Consider the following 14,194-nt stretch of genomic DNA (forward strand, 5'->3'; position numbering starts at 1 on the left):
GGTGGGCATAGGGTGTGGGAAGGCCTCCTTGGCCATCGTCACAACCAGGGTCAGGTCAGTTAGGTAATTTTGTCCAGTGAGGATAGGCCAGAGAGTTAATAATATACTGTGGGGCAGAGTCGTTTTAGGAAGATAGCGTCTTTAGTTTTTGTGTAGTCATGTCCACTAATAAGGTGGTTGAGGTGCTCAAAGTAATGCAAGAGGAAGGTAGAAAGCAGTTGATTAGAGCAGGGGTCATTGAACAGGCTTAGGTGGTTTTGCAGAGACCGAAGAGGGTTTTGGCAGATGGCATGGCTGCAGCACTGATGGTTTCTTCACCAGTGCACCACAAATTCACAAAATATAGGATAACAAGAAGCACCAACGCCCTCGGGCAAATAAAATATTGGCAGGATCTCCTTTGAAAGATATTTTGGCAGTTTGCATCATGCACCTGTTGGGCCGGGTAGCAGTCATCTCTGGGAGAGCGTGGCGCAGAGGGAGCTCTGTAGGGGGTAAGGGGCGGGTGTTGTTTTTGCAACGCCTAAAGTGCAGTGACAGGGCTTGAGCAGGAGTGGGCATCTCCTTTGGCAACAGCCACTGACACCCAGGGCGTGTTAGTGGAAAAGCAGTTAGGCAAGCCCAAGATGGCAGTGCCCATGCAAGCATATGAGCATCCAACTGTAATATCAGATTTGAAGAAGAAACTACAGGTGGTGTGATTCAGGATATTTCACATGGTAAAGCAGGGATTATAAGGCAGGGGTCTACTGTTGCCACCAATATTGCATGGAGGCCAGTACCAGTGATGCATAGGCAGATGTAACCTGTTATTAATAATGTGCAAAAATGGGAAGTAGGCAATCAGGATGTGACTCTTACCAGGGTAAGTGATTTTGCTGTCAGGGGAAAAGAGCAGGTGCCTGTTGAGAGAAACACTGGCCACAGAGGGGGGGCATGGTGTAGGTAAGCAGACAGGATGCCAACGGGTATGGTTATCTGGTTCTATTTATAGCACACAGAGAAGACAGTCTGGGGCGACTAGAGTGGTCACTGGTTTTGATGCATCATTCAAGCTGGGTGGTTTGGGTGGGGTGGCCTTGTCAAGGCTGACAGGTGAGGTCAGTAATGGTATCCTGCCCCAGTCAAATCCAGGACAGTCTTTGGGCAATGGGCTGAAGAGACAGAAGGGTCCAGACCAACCGTCCTGACATTGGATCAACATCACAACGCAATATTCGAATGATGGTGGAATGGAAGGCGGGGTGCTGCCCTGCACTAGCCCCTGAGTGAATGTGGTAGTGGATGCTTTGCAAGCTACAAGTGCTCTGGTTTTGGACTATGAGGATGAGCATGATTTATTGGGGGAAGATGAAACTGTGGATGACTGGGGGAAGGGATGCAGTCGCTGAGAAGGGCTTGAGCTCTGCAAGTGGAACAGGGGTTAACGGAAGTCAGAAGGTTGTTTATTTTCAGAAACCTGAGGTGCATAACAGACTTCCAGAGGGCTTTTCAGTATAACACTGATCAAGCCTGGCTAGGCAAGAGCCTTGTCATCATTTAAAATCAGGTAAGGAGTCTAGGAAGACTGGGGATAGTGCTAAAAATGTTGTCGGTGAGTGGAAAGTTTTCAGGATGGTGTCCATACAGTCCAGAGAAAGCTCTTACAGCTAAGGATAAGACATGTAGTAAGGAATCTGGGACAACTGTCGGAGAGCAAGCTACAGGTGAGGATCAGAAATTGGGTAAAATGCCTGGGAATTTGGAGGTGGATATGCAGGACAGTAAGCTGACATCTGGGAGAGATGGTTGTATGATGGAAACATGCATGTAACTACCATGCATGCTTTTACAACGCAGTTATTAAAACGCATATATATATATATATATATATATATATATATATATATATATATATATATATATTCACTGAAAAAAACAAAGGTTACAGGGGTGTTATAGGAAATAGAATTTAGAAAACATAGAAATCCACTCAAAAAACAAGTAGTTAGAGTTATCTCAAGTAACTATAACTCGTGCCCTAAGGTAGCTATAACTCGCATCCTCGCCATGCACTGCTAATTACCCCACAAATTACAGCACTCATAACATCTTTCATAAAATATTTGATAATATCAATGTAATATTTGCAGTAACATTTTTGACGAAAAAACTGTGCAAGGCGGGGACACGAGTTATAGTTACCTTAGGACACAATTTATAGATACTTGAGATCACTTTAACTATAACAATTGAATTTCTATGGTTTGCATGTTTAAACTAACTATTATGCCCTTGTAACCTTTGTTTTTTAAATGAATTTCTATGCTTTTATAAATGTAATTTAATTTATTTTAATTTAATTAAGGCCTTCACCCTTGTGCAGCGGAGGTTGCACGCAAAACCTGGCCTGCTACCAGACCCTGCAGCCAACCTGCCTAACCACCAAACCCCATGCTATGCATTGCCCTTTAGCCATGCATGGCGGGCATTGTCCACGGCCTCCCAGAGTGTAATGTGGGTAACAGTGGCTGTCAGATTGTCTGTCTGGGTGTGAGAGTGCGTACATCAGTGTTTTAGAGGGTGAGTCAGGGTGTGCGTCGGTCAGTGAGTGGGTGCATAAGGGTGTCAGTGGGTCTGTGAGTGGGTGTGTGACAGACTGAGTGGGTGTGTAAGTGGGTGCAAAACTGTGTGTGAGGGTCTGAGTGGGGCTGTCAGTGAGTGCATGAGGGTCTGAGTGGGTCTGTGAGTGTGTGTGAGTGAGTCTCTGAGTGGGTGCGTACGTGTCTGAGTGGGTGTGTGAGGCTTCCCCTGCTGTGCCATTGCTTTAGCAACCACAGAGCTGCTTTGACAGCAACTCTGTGGTTGCCAAAGCATTTAATCTCTGCCCCGGAACAAATGTAGGAGACAGAGATGAAAGTTCTGCTGTTTTACAGTGGGACCTGCTTCAAAGCAGGTCCCACTGTTAAAAAGCAGAGTGTTTGGTCTGGCTTGGCTGCAGCGCTGAAGCCAAGCCACAGGAAACAGCTATGTCCTGGGGGTTGGCACTCCCAGGACATATCAGGAGCCGGCCCTGGGGGTTGCTGTCCCCAGGGCCATCGGTGGCTCCACAAGAGGGGAAACACAGCCCCCCCTCCAATGACGGTAGCCCCAGGGGGTTGTGGTCTCTGGGAAAGCAGGTGGGCCACATGGCCACAGCGCATACATTTGATTTTGCCTCTGTGGGTAGTGGTCCTGAGGGCACAGGGGACCCAGAGCGCCCTCGCATTAATTAAATGGATAGCCCCAGGAAGGTGGTAGTCCCAGGGGCAGTGGGGGAGGCCATAAACCCTAACCAGCCTTTACCACCCAAAAACCTATACCCACCCTAAAACCTAAAAGTGCCCTTACTACTTAAAAACCCATACCCACCCTAAAATCTGAAAACACCCTTACCACCGAAAATCGCATACCCACCATAAAACCTAAAAATGCCCTTACCACCCAAAAACCCATACCAACCCTAAACCATAAAAATGCCCTTACTACCCTAAACCCATACCCACCCTAAATCCTAAACACCCCTTATCACTCAAAAACCCATACCCACCCTAAAACCTAAACATGCCCTTACCAGCCAAAAAACCCATACCCACCATAGGGGGTTATTCTAACTTTGGAGGAGGTGTTAATCCGTCCCAAAAGTGACGGAAAAGTGACGGATTTACCACCAGCCGTATTACGAGTCCATTATATCCTATGGAACTCGTAATACGGCTGGTGGTATATCCGTCACTTTACCGTCACTTTTGGGACGGATTAACACTCCTCCAAAGTTAGAATAACCCCCATAAACCTAAAAATGCCCTAACACCCAAAAACCCACACCCGCTGTAAACCCTAAATCCTAAACATCCCTTACCACACTAAAACTCATACCCAACCTCAACACTCCTTACCACTCAAAAACCCATACCCACCCATAAACCTAAAAATACAGTTAGCACCCTAAATTCCATATCCACCCTAAACGCTAAGAGCCCCTTACCCCCAAAAAACTCAAACCCACCATTAAACCTAAAAATGCCCTTCCCACCCAACACCCCATACCCACCCTAAAGCCTAAAAAATGTCTTTACCACACAAAAACCCACACGCACCCTAAAACCAAACAATGCCCTCACCACCCAAAAACCACGCCCACCATAAATCCTAAACACCTCTTACCACCCAAAAACCCATACCCATCATAAAACCTAAAAATGCCCTTACCATCCAAAAGATACCCACCCTGTACCCTAAAAATCCCTTACCACCCTAAATCCCATACCCACCCTTAACCCTAAGAACCCCTTACCCTCAAAACCCATACCCACCCTAAAACCTAAAAAACGCCCTTAGCACCCAAAAACCCATATCCACCCTAACACCATGTGTGATAAAGGCATATGCGTGGTAATGGCTTCGTGGTAATGGTCATACATGGTAATGACCGCATTGTAATCGCTGTTTCCCGGGAGAGACAGGGAAAAAGGTGGCTCAGGGGATAGTATTAAGAATACAAAACTTCCCTACATGGGACTATCTCTAATCTAATGAAGACAACTAAGGAGCAGATTTAGAAAAGATAGTTCATTGGTGTTTTCAAGTTACTGGTTAGAGAAATTCAGGCAAAGGACGATTTAACGGAGGAAGACCGGGTATTGGCAAAGAGACCTAGGGTTCCTATTAATATTGAGAACTGAAAATCAGCCTTTTTGATTTATGTTAGTGTTTACTGTGAATGCTATCCAGAGTGATGCGTTGCATTATTCAAAATATATGGACATAGAACAGATAGCCCAAATGGGTTATGGTGATTCTGCATGGTTACACTATGATGAGGAATTTCATGCACATTTGGCTGAAAAGCCGGACAAGGTCTCGGGGGATTTGGATAATGAATTATGGATACAGTGGATGACTCTGGCAAGACCAGTTCCATTAGTGCATACAGCAAGTGGTTTACCGGAACCTTATAAGCCCTTTCAAGGTTATCCCACCCCACTGGGGATGGGGTGTAGATAGGGGTAACTTTCATCAAAATGGAGAGTGTTGGTCATTTAACTAAGGCTCTTGTACGAGAGCACAATGTAAATTCAGACACGACTGCGCCAACTGTTGGGGAATATGTGTGGCAGGGTGGACAAGATATGGGGGGGTTATAGCACATGAAGCTATTACAGGAAAACGGCCTATGTCAATCAAATTTGAGGTTTTTATACTAATGGTTGACTTGGTACACCCGGAAGGTGGAAGCAAAATCTCTTTTGGAAGGTTTTCAGTAAGGTTATCAGGGACCATGAATATGGAGATGGGCAAATAATTTTAAGTCTGCTGTCTCTCACTGGGAGGAGGTTGGGAAAAAATGAAGAAAGAGGTGCAGGAAGGGAGGATTGTAGGCCCATTTTATGAATGGGCTATTGTGAATCTTACGATCTCCCTGTTGGGTGTGGTTCCAAAAAAACAAGGTGAGTTTGACTGATTCACCATCTTTCGTGGCCACAGGTGAGTCCATTAACACTTTTATGGCAAGAGAAGATTCAGAGGTGAAATATGCCTCATGGATGTGGCTACGTCAGACATAAGTCAGACAGCTTTTTGCCTCTTCTAGGTTCAACATGAGGATTTCTCACTTCTGGGTTTGAAGGTTGATGAAGGGATTTATGTGGATAGGATGTTTCCAATGGATTGTTCTGTTTCTTGTTCTTTATTTGAACTGTTCAGTTCTTTTTACAAGGATATTTTCAATTTAGAAGTGGTTTTAAGAAAGTTATACACTACTTTGATGATTTTCCATTTGTCTGACGAGAGAATTCAGGAGGGTGTCACAAAGCTTTGAAAGCCTTTCATGTGGCGATGGAGGACCTTGAAGTGCCATTAGCCCCATTTCAAGACTGAAGGCCCTGTGACCAGGTTGACTTCTTTAGGCATTGCATTTGATTCAGTTACCATGGTGGTGCATTTTCCCAAACAACAAAGTTCAAGTTTTATTACAGTTGTTGGAGGAGGCTTTGTTGTCTGAAAAGATGGAGTTGAGGAAAGTTCTGTTCCTTTTATGCCATCTGGGCAAGACTTTTGTAAATGGCTTGGGTTTTCCGTGACATGTGCAACCTTGCCGCACCACTGGGTCCATTTGAAAGCAGCCTTACGAGAGGACCTTCAAATGTGGATTACATTTCTGAAAGAGTTCATTGACATCACTATGTTGTCACTTTAGGAGGAATTGTTATGGTACGTTTAGATTTTTTCTGATGTTGTAGGTGCCCATGGGTTTGCCCTCTTTTGGTATGGACATTGGGTGTCAGAACAATGACCAGCTAAAGTGTCAGTTGTGCGGAGAAGCATTGCATTTTTGGAAATGTATCTGTAGTTCTAGCAATTGTTTTGTGGGGCCAGTGGTTGGCTAACAGGAGGGTCACTTTTAATGTTTACAATCAAGCAGTAATGGCTCTGGTTAACAATCATTAGGCGAGGAATGGGAGAGTTTTGAGGTTGCTCAGGTTTTTCCTATTGGGTTGTCTGAAATTTAATATACTTTTTAGGGTGAGATATGTTCTGGGGATAGATAACATGATTGTAGATGCATTATCTCATTCATAGTGGCAGAGGTTCCATGGATTGGATCCAGGAGCAGATGCAATGAAGACCAGGATGCTGCAGGACTTCTGACAGCTGGTAAGATGAGAGTACTGGATCTTATCGAGAAGTCAGTAGCAGTTTCTACCAGAAACCAAGGAAGCTTGGCAGGAACTTTCATAAACTGGTACTCAGAGGAGAGAAGGGGGGGGTGGGTTGCTGAGGAGTTTGTATTATGTCAGTCAGATGGTTCACATTTCCTTCTGAATCAAATTGGCTTAGGAGTAGCTGCTTTTACCATATCATGCAAATTGTCAGGCATTTATTTCTATGGGAAATGGTTTTGGGGCTATGATTCGATGGATGGTGAAGTTTGTCGAAGGATTTTGGTGGGTTGGGTGAGAGAAGGAGGTGCCAGAGTAGATAGAAGAAGATCCATTTCAGTGGACATTGTGTTTGAGAACCTGGCTAAGTTGCCAGGTATCTATTTTTCGGGTAGGGAGGTAGCTTTATTTTGTTTTTTGTTATGCATGGTCTGGTTGTTCCATGGTGCTTTCCACATTTCTGAATTATTGGGCTTGAGGGGGCAGGGTGGTTTGTTGTGAAGGCAAGTTTCAGCCTCTTCCACAGTGGTGTTAATTTGGTTGTCAAACTGTAAGATGGATCAGTTGGGCAGGGGTCCGGAGATTCTTTTAGCAAAAGCGGCAAATGGTGCCTATTTTCTTGTTTGGAAGTAGATGGATTTTGTGAAATTGACGTGTGTAGTGGCAGGTCCAGCTTTTTCTTCAGGAAGATGGGTCGGCCTTAACTCCTTTCCAACTTTGAATGTTTTAAATTTAGCATTGGTTGAACTAAGCATTCCACCTGATCAGCATGGGACTCATTCATTTCGTATTGGCACTGCCACAGAGACTCGAAGGCTGGGCTTGTCAGAAGATTTTATAAAATTGAAAGGTAGGTGGAAATCTGCATTCTATAAGCGATATGTGAGAATCTGTAAGTGAGTTTTTAGGTATTTGTTATGTGTTTGTGTTTTTGATGTTGTTGTTTTCTTTTTCCAGGCTAGGTGCCTGGTCCTCTCAGCAGTCTTAAAGCGGTATGGATAGTGGGACATTCTTTTGTTCAATGGGCTGCTAAGCAAGGACGGGAAAGGACATATGGTAGGCAGCTGGGACTCGGTGGAGCCAGGGTGATGATTTCATGTGAGGTACACTGTTGGGGTTTCTATCTAAACACCTATCTGGAAGAAAGTATATGGATGTATTCGTCTTACATCTTGGTTAAAATTATCTAGTGCAGATGTCAGGTATCAGTTTATTAAAATCAATTAAATTAAATCTTATTCGTAATAAGAAGAGTTCAGTGGACATCTGTTTTTTATTGACTCAATTCAGAAGAGAGTGTGGAGAGGTGTGATAAAACCAAGTGCAATTGAGAAGCAGCAAAGAAAGGTGAATATGATGGTGAGAGGTTTTTGTTGGTCTATGGGCATTTCAGTGCTCAAACATGAGGAGACTGTGTAGAAAGATCTGTCTTTTTTCACCAAGATGATGTTCATTTATCGTTTTTGGAGATAGAGTACTGCCTAATGGAGTTGCAGCTAGTTGAACGAAAAGTGGTAGGTTTGAGATTTTGAATGGTTTCAACATCTGGACAGGGCATTTGTGGTGGGGCAGAAAAATGCCTCTGGGTTATACTGGGTGGCGTCGTCGTCAACAAGACAATTTGTGGTGATGGGTGGCTCTCAGGGTGTGTAACCACAGCACAGTGAAGGTGGGCTATAGTCAGGGAGCAAGGGGGTGGATTGGGCAAAGGGGACAGGGGAGTGAATGGTAACATCAGCGGGTGTGTGAGGCACATGACAACTTTGGGATGTGAGTGGTAGAAGGATAAATGGAGGGGAAAAGAAGAGTTTACAAAGGTGGTTTCGGTTTAGGATGTCATATTGCATTGGTGAGGTTTATTGAGTTTTGTAAGGCAGTTCACCTAGGTGATGTTATGATGAATTTAAGTATCTGTTCTTTTAAAGTGGCCTTTTACCCCGATAAAAGATGTGGAGTGTCTTCTTGGGCCACCATCTTGTCCGAGGACCCGCTGCATTGGCAAGGAGCATCCCACCAACCTGTAGGTCGAAACTCCTCTGTGGGCACGGAAGTGGCACCCGCTGAGGCGACTGTGAGAAAAGGAACAGCCGCCCAGACGAAACAAGACTGCATCACAAAGCCTGAAAACAGATGAGCAGCAATGGATCTCTGCACAATGGGGGGCTGCAGGGGATTCATGAACATGGTATCCTCCAAGGCATGTGGGGTGAGTGGCGCTGCCCTAGACACAACATGTGGTCGTTGATGTCCCTTGAGTGGACAGGGCTAAGGAAGTGTTTTAGGTGAGTAGAGGGTAAGGGATGGCTTCTTTGGCCTTCATCACAACCAGGGGCAGGTCAGGGAGGTAATTTTGACTCTTCCCTCCCTTCCAATTTTAATTGGTTTGAATTTGCCTCTGTTTTTGGTCTTTTTTTCTTAGGGTTTTATTACTTTCTTTGGCTGGTTTAACAGGGCAGGTTTCAGTTGTTTATTTTTTGCTGTTGGTGGGCAGGTCTGTTTTCACATCAGGTGGTGTCAACAGGACAATTTGTGGTGATGGGTAATCTCAGTGTGGGTGACCACAGCACAGTGAGGGTGTGACTATCGTCAGGGAACAAGAGTCATGGATTGGGGCAAGGGGACAGGGGAGCGATTTATGACGTCAGCGGGTGCATAAGGAGTATGACAACTTTGGGGTGTGAGTGGATAGGAGGATATACAGTGGGGAAAAAAGAGTTTACAAAGGGTGGTTTGGATTTCGGAGATCATATTGTATCAGTGAGGTTTATTTAGTTTTATAGGGCACTTCATCTAGGTGATGTTATGATGAATTTCCAGACCTGTTCTATTAAAGTGGCTTTTTACCCATGGTATAAGTTGTGGAGTGTCTTTCTGGTGTGCCATCTTCTCCGATCTAGTCGTCAATTATTGGGTTGTGGACGGCTAACCCACAATAAATAAAGATGCAGGAGACAACATATGTAGTGGTAGCAAATACTTAGAGCTGCGGCCCCAGCTCTTCTTTTATTTCTTTGGTCACATGAGCTATGTTACCTAAACCTCCCACTCTAGAACCAAGGGGACACACAACGCTACACCTCCACTCCATGCACCACCCAACTAGGTACACCACTTTTGCATCATAGGGACATCACAATAAGCTCTCTCATCTGCTATCTGCAAATCAGAAATGTTATCTTATTGTCAAGAAGCATAGTGACATGGGTGGTATTGTCGCCAAGTAGCTGTGTCATTCACAGTACATAATCCTCATAGAAGTGGCACAAATGCGTACCAAAATGTCTAGAAACTTCCCACAGTGAGGCACCAAAAATGTAATGTACTCTGCAATGGTTTGAAATCAGATTAGGAACACCACAACTTGGAGAGGAAGAATAAATAAATATTTACAAAATACATTATTTGGTGTATTTATTTTGGTTTGCAAATCAAAGACATGAGCAGTGATGGAGCTTCATATTTGTAGGTCACAAACTTGGAGCACTGGCCTGACGACTTTGTATCCAAAAACTAAGGTTTTTCAATATAGCTATAAACATACAGCTCGTGCTTTAAGTAGTGCTTGTGAGGTGCCTATACTTAAATTGGTGTTAGGGTTAGGAATGTGTATTATTAGTGAACACAGTTAAAAAAAACACTGATGGTAGGCCTGAAAAAGACCAAGACGCCCATGGACTAGCAGGAAGTCTTGCTTACAAATATATAGAAATGCATCTTTATTGGGGAGATTTACAGTCAAACGTTCCCGTAGACTACAAGCTAGTTTCATGGATTTTTTAAAAAGTTTTAAAGGAAAGTGTTCTCTACACACAGATTATTCTGTCCTAACAGCTGACTAGGTCAGACATCTCTGTTACACTTTTCAGCAGTAGAGCACCACATTTGCCATTGATGCACATAAAGAAGTACTTTCTGGAGAGGATGACGCAAGGACATCACAGGCTACAGTTCTCAAGAGCGCGATGAAATAGTCAATTCCTTCACATTATTTTGTTGTCGCTGAGGAAAGATTCCATGTCAAGAGTGAGCTTTTCAGCTAGTCCTGTTTATTCAGTTAGAAACTCTAAGCGTGCTGTGAACCTGTGGGGGAGGAGTTGGAGGTTCTAGAGGCTCACATTATGCGGGAGGAGTTTGCAGAAGCCCTCAAAGAGCTGCTGCGACACAATGCACCAGAGCTTGACGGTTTTCCACCAACCTCTATCAAACATTTGTGACTGCTTGCTGATAACCTATTTACGGCGGTATTCCCATTCGGCAGTCTGGTTGGGACGGTCCTGGTTAGACTGCAAAATACCAATCAACGATGGACACTGGATCATTTTAGAGATCTAGGGGTGCAGATTACACATTTGCCACAACAGCAATATGACCTAAATATGAGTAGCGTACAACGGTGGCTGCACAAGTCCATTGACTTCTGGAAAACACTTCTCCTTTCCACTGCTGGCCAAATTGCGCTCACTATGATAATTTTCCTGCTACAATGCCTAGATTGCTTACATAACTCGATGTGTCTATTCTCAGGTCCCCATTCAAAGAAATAGATGCACATCTGAGTTCTTTGGTATGGGAAGGTATAAAGTTGAGGGTAAAATTAAGTTTCCCTAAACTGGACCCTGGGGATAGAGGCCTCAGGCTCCCAGATTTGGAAATGTATTATTTGGCAGCACAAATACAACATGCGGCAAGGTGGTGTGACACAGAAGACAACTGGGAAAAATGATTACTGAGGGGCAGCTGTGAGGGTGATCATTACCGGCAATGCTGTGGAGAGGCACAGCAACATCCATGAAATGCCCATTAATAATTAAACATGTTACCATAGCACGAGGCACTATAATTAAGAGGATACCCGGAGTTATGGTGGCTGTAGCTTTTTCAAAATATATGCAGTGATATGTCTCTGGCCATGGAAGGTCAGTGGTTGTCCTCACAAGGTGACCCGTATCATAGGAAGACATTCCTGGCATTTGAGGTAGCCCCGACTAGTTTTAGGGTTCGTTCAGGACACTTCCTGCACTATACCAAAATGGCAAACATGGGCAGAGAGATTTGGATTGAATTCCCCAAAATATCCCCAAAGTCTACCAATTTAGACATTTTCCATCAGCTGAAACATGCCCACGGTTTGTCGTATTTATAGTGTGCACTAAAAAAAGATTGATATAAACAGCCCTTTTACAGTTCATAGGGGGCAGGATGCAGAGTTAGAAACACCATTGGCAGATTAAAAGTGGGACAGATCAGGACAATATCCAGTAATGCTAGGGCGAGGTTGGCGCATTTTAACCTTGTCCACTGTACACATCTGGTTCTGATTCGACTACACAGGATTTTCTTGTCTAGGCCCCTGTGATGTACTCGGTGTGGGAGAGGGGAATGGAGAATTTTTATACATGAACTGGAACTGCAATCACTTGTCCGAATTTTGGCAAGAAGTGGTTAACAAATTACAACACTTTGAGGCTACTGATAGAGAAAACTATATGGCACTGCCTTTTGAATCTATTCCTAAACCCTGGGCTTTTGTTTGCGATATAAATTTGCCTTTCTGGACTGGTGCTGGTGAAACAACATTTTGCTGTCCATTGGATCCACCCACAGAACCCTAAATTGACATCCTGGGAGAAGGATGTCCAGGAATGGACGACTGCTTAAGACATTCACGTGAAAATGGTTAGGATAGATGGTTGAACATTTGCACGTCTGGTCCGAATCGATCTCTAAATGGATGGGTGGGCGGTTAGGATGTTTTGGAGTCAGCAATAAGATGATGATGACACCGCATGACGTGGGTTTCACTTTCCTATGGCTTCTCATTTGCCACTTTTATTTTATGGATGGAACAGACAATGATTGTCATGGATCATTTATTGCATATTACCACTGTTATATGGTTTTTATTTGATGATGAACTCATAAATAAAGTTGTAAAAAATAATGCTCTGTCTCTGAGGCCCATATTAATGCAAGTATATTGCTGCTGCCTGGAAACCTAGGCCTCATTAAATGGAGCCAGTTGACTTCTACAATGAAGGCAGGAGTGAAACCAGAGCGGGCTCTACTGTACACGTGTGAAAGTGTGAAAGGAGCATAAACAAATTACAGAACGCCGATCTAGACAAGGCAAGGCTGCGAGCAGACCTTGTAGCTTAGAATAAATGCGTGCATTACCTGTCAAATGGTAAATCTGTAAAGCACGTTTACATTTTGGACAAGACAGTGGAGGTTTTTTTTAGGACAAAGCAGCACCTACCAGCACGCACAAAGGGTTCTACATTATGATCTGTGATGCAAGTTCTGCTTTATACGTTTTTCACTGTGTAGAGGAGGTAGGTGGGGGTTTGGATGCCAGTAAGTGGGAAGATTAAGTCACATCCCTGAGCATCAGCAAAGGTCAACACATGATCTCAAGAGTGGCAGGTGGATGTCTCATGCTTTCCTGGGGATGTGTGACAAAGTTCCCCACTGCCATGAATGAAAACCGGGATGCTTTGCTTCCCCCTCCGGCTACAAACCATTTAGAGATTTCTTATGTGCTTCTGGATAGAAGCCCTGCTACCCAACATATGGGCAGAAGGGAAACAATATTTTTAATAGAGTAGTCTTAAGCAAAGAGTGCAAACACAGGCCCTCATTACGAGTCTGGTGGTTTTAAGATGCCAGACTCGCGGTATTGCGGTCATGGAGGTCTGACTGCCACATTACGACCGTGGCGGAGCCGCCATGGTCTGACTGCCAACACCGCCAGGTTGCCGCCAGTTGACAGCCTGGCAGTCTCGGCGGTTGTAACCCGTCAGAGTGGCTCTGCATGCAGCACCGCCCTGGGGATTACAACTCCCCAATCCGCCAGCCTTTTCATGGCGGTTGGACCCCCATAGAAAGGCTGGCGGAATGGGGATGTGGGGGGCCCCTGCATTACCCATGCACTGGCCAAATGCTGTTTCCGCCCGCCGGCCCAGCGGGAAACTTGTAATAGGGCCGGCGGTGTTCTGCACGCACTGGCGGTCAGATGGTGGTATGAGTTGGCGGGCGGCCTCCACTGCCCGCCAAACTTGTAATGAGGGCCTATGTCCTTTTGCTTAAAATTGTCTTGAGGAAAACATGTTAAGCTCTGTCCGTAAAATGCATAAGCCACACTGAAAGGTCTTTGCTAGGTGGATGTCGTATTTTGGGTTCCTGTGAGTGGGCACTATTGGAGAAAACACACGGTAAAAGAGGGCCCAACCCAGATGAGCTTGGTTCTTTTATTTTGCTATATCACATTCAACTGTATAGTTCTCATATTTGGTTATGGAATGTATGTTGAGTCCAGTTGCGGTTTGGGCGCAGCCCAAAGGATTACTGACTTTACTCAGCTGTTTTCTTTCTTCCTACATTCAGCACCAGACAGGATGGACCCTCGAAAGAACCACATCTATGTTAAATAATCATCTGAAAAGGAAAAAAACACTAAACAACAAAAAAACTATTTGTTCGTTTCTGTCCTGTGATTTCCTCTCTGTTGGACTTGT

This window comes from Pleurodeles waltl, chromosome 7, assembly GCF_031143425.1.
Source record: "Pleurodeles waltl isolate 20211129_DDA chromosome 7, aPleWal1.hap1.20221129, whole genome shotgun sequence".
NCBI classification, from domain to species: Eukaryota; Metazoa; Chordata; class Amphibia; order Caudata; family Salamandridae; genus Pleurodeles; species Pleurodeles waltl.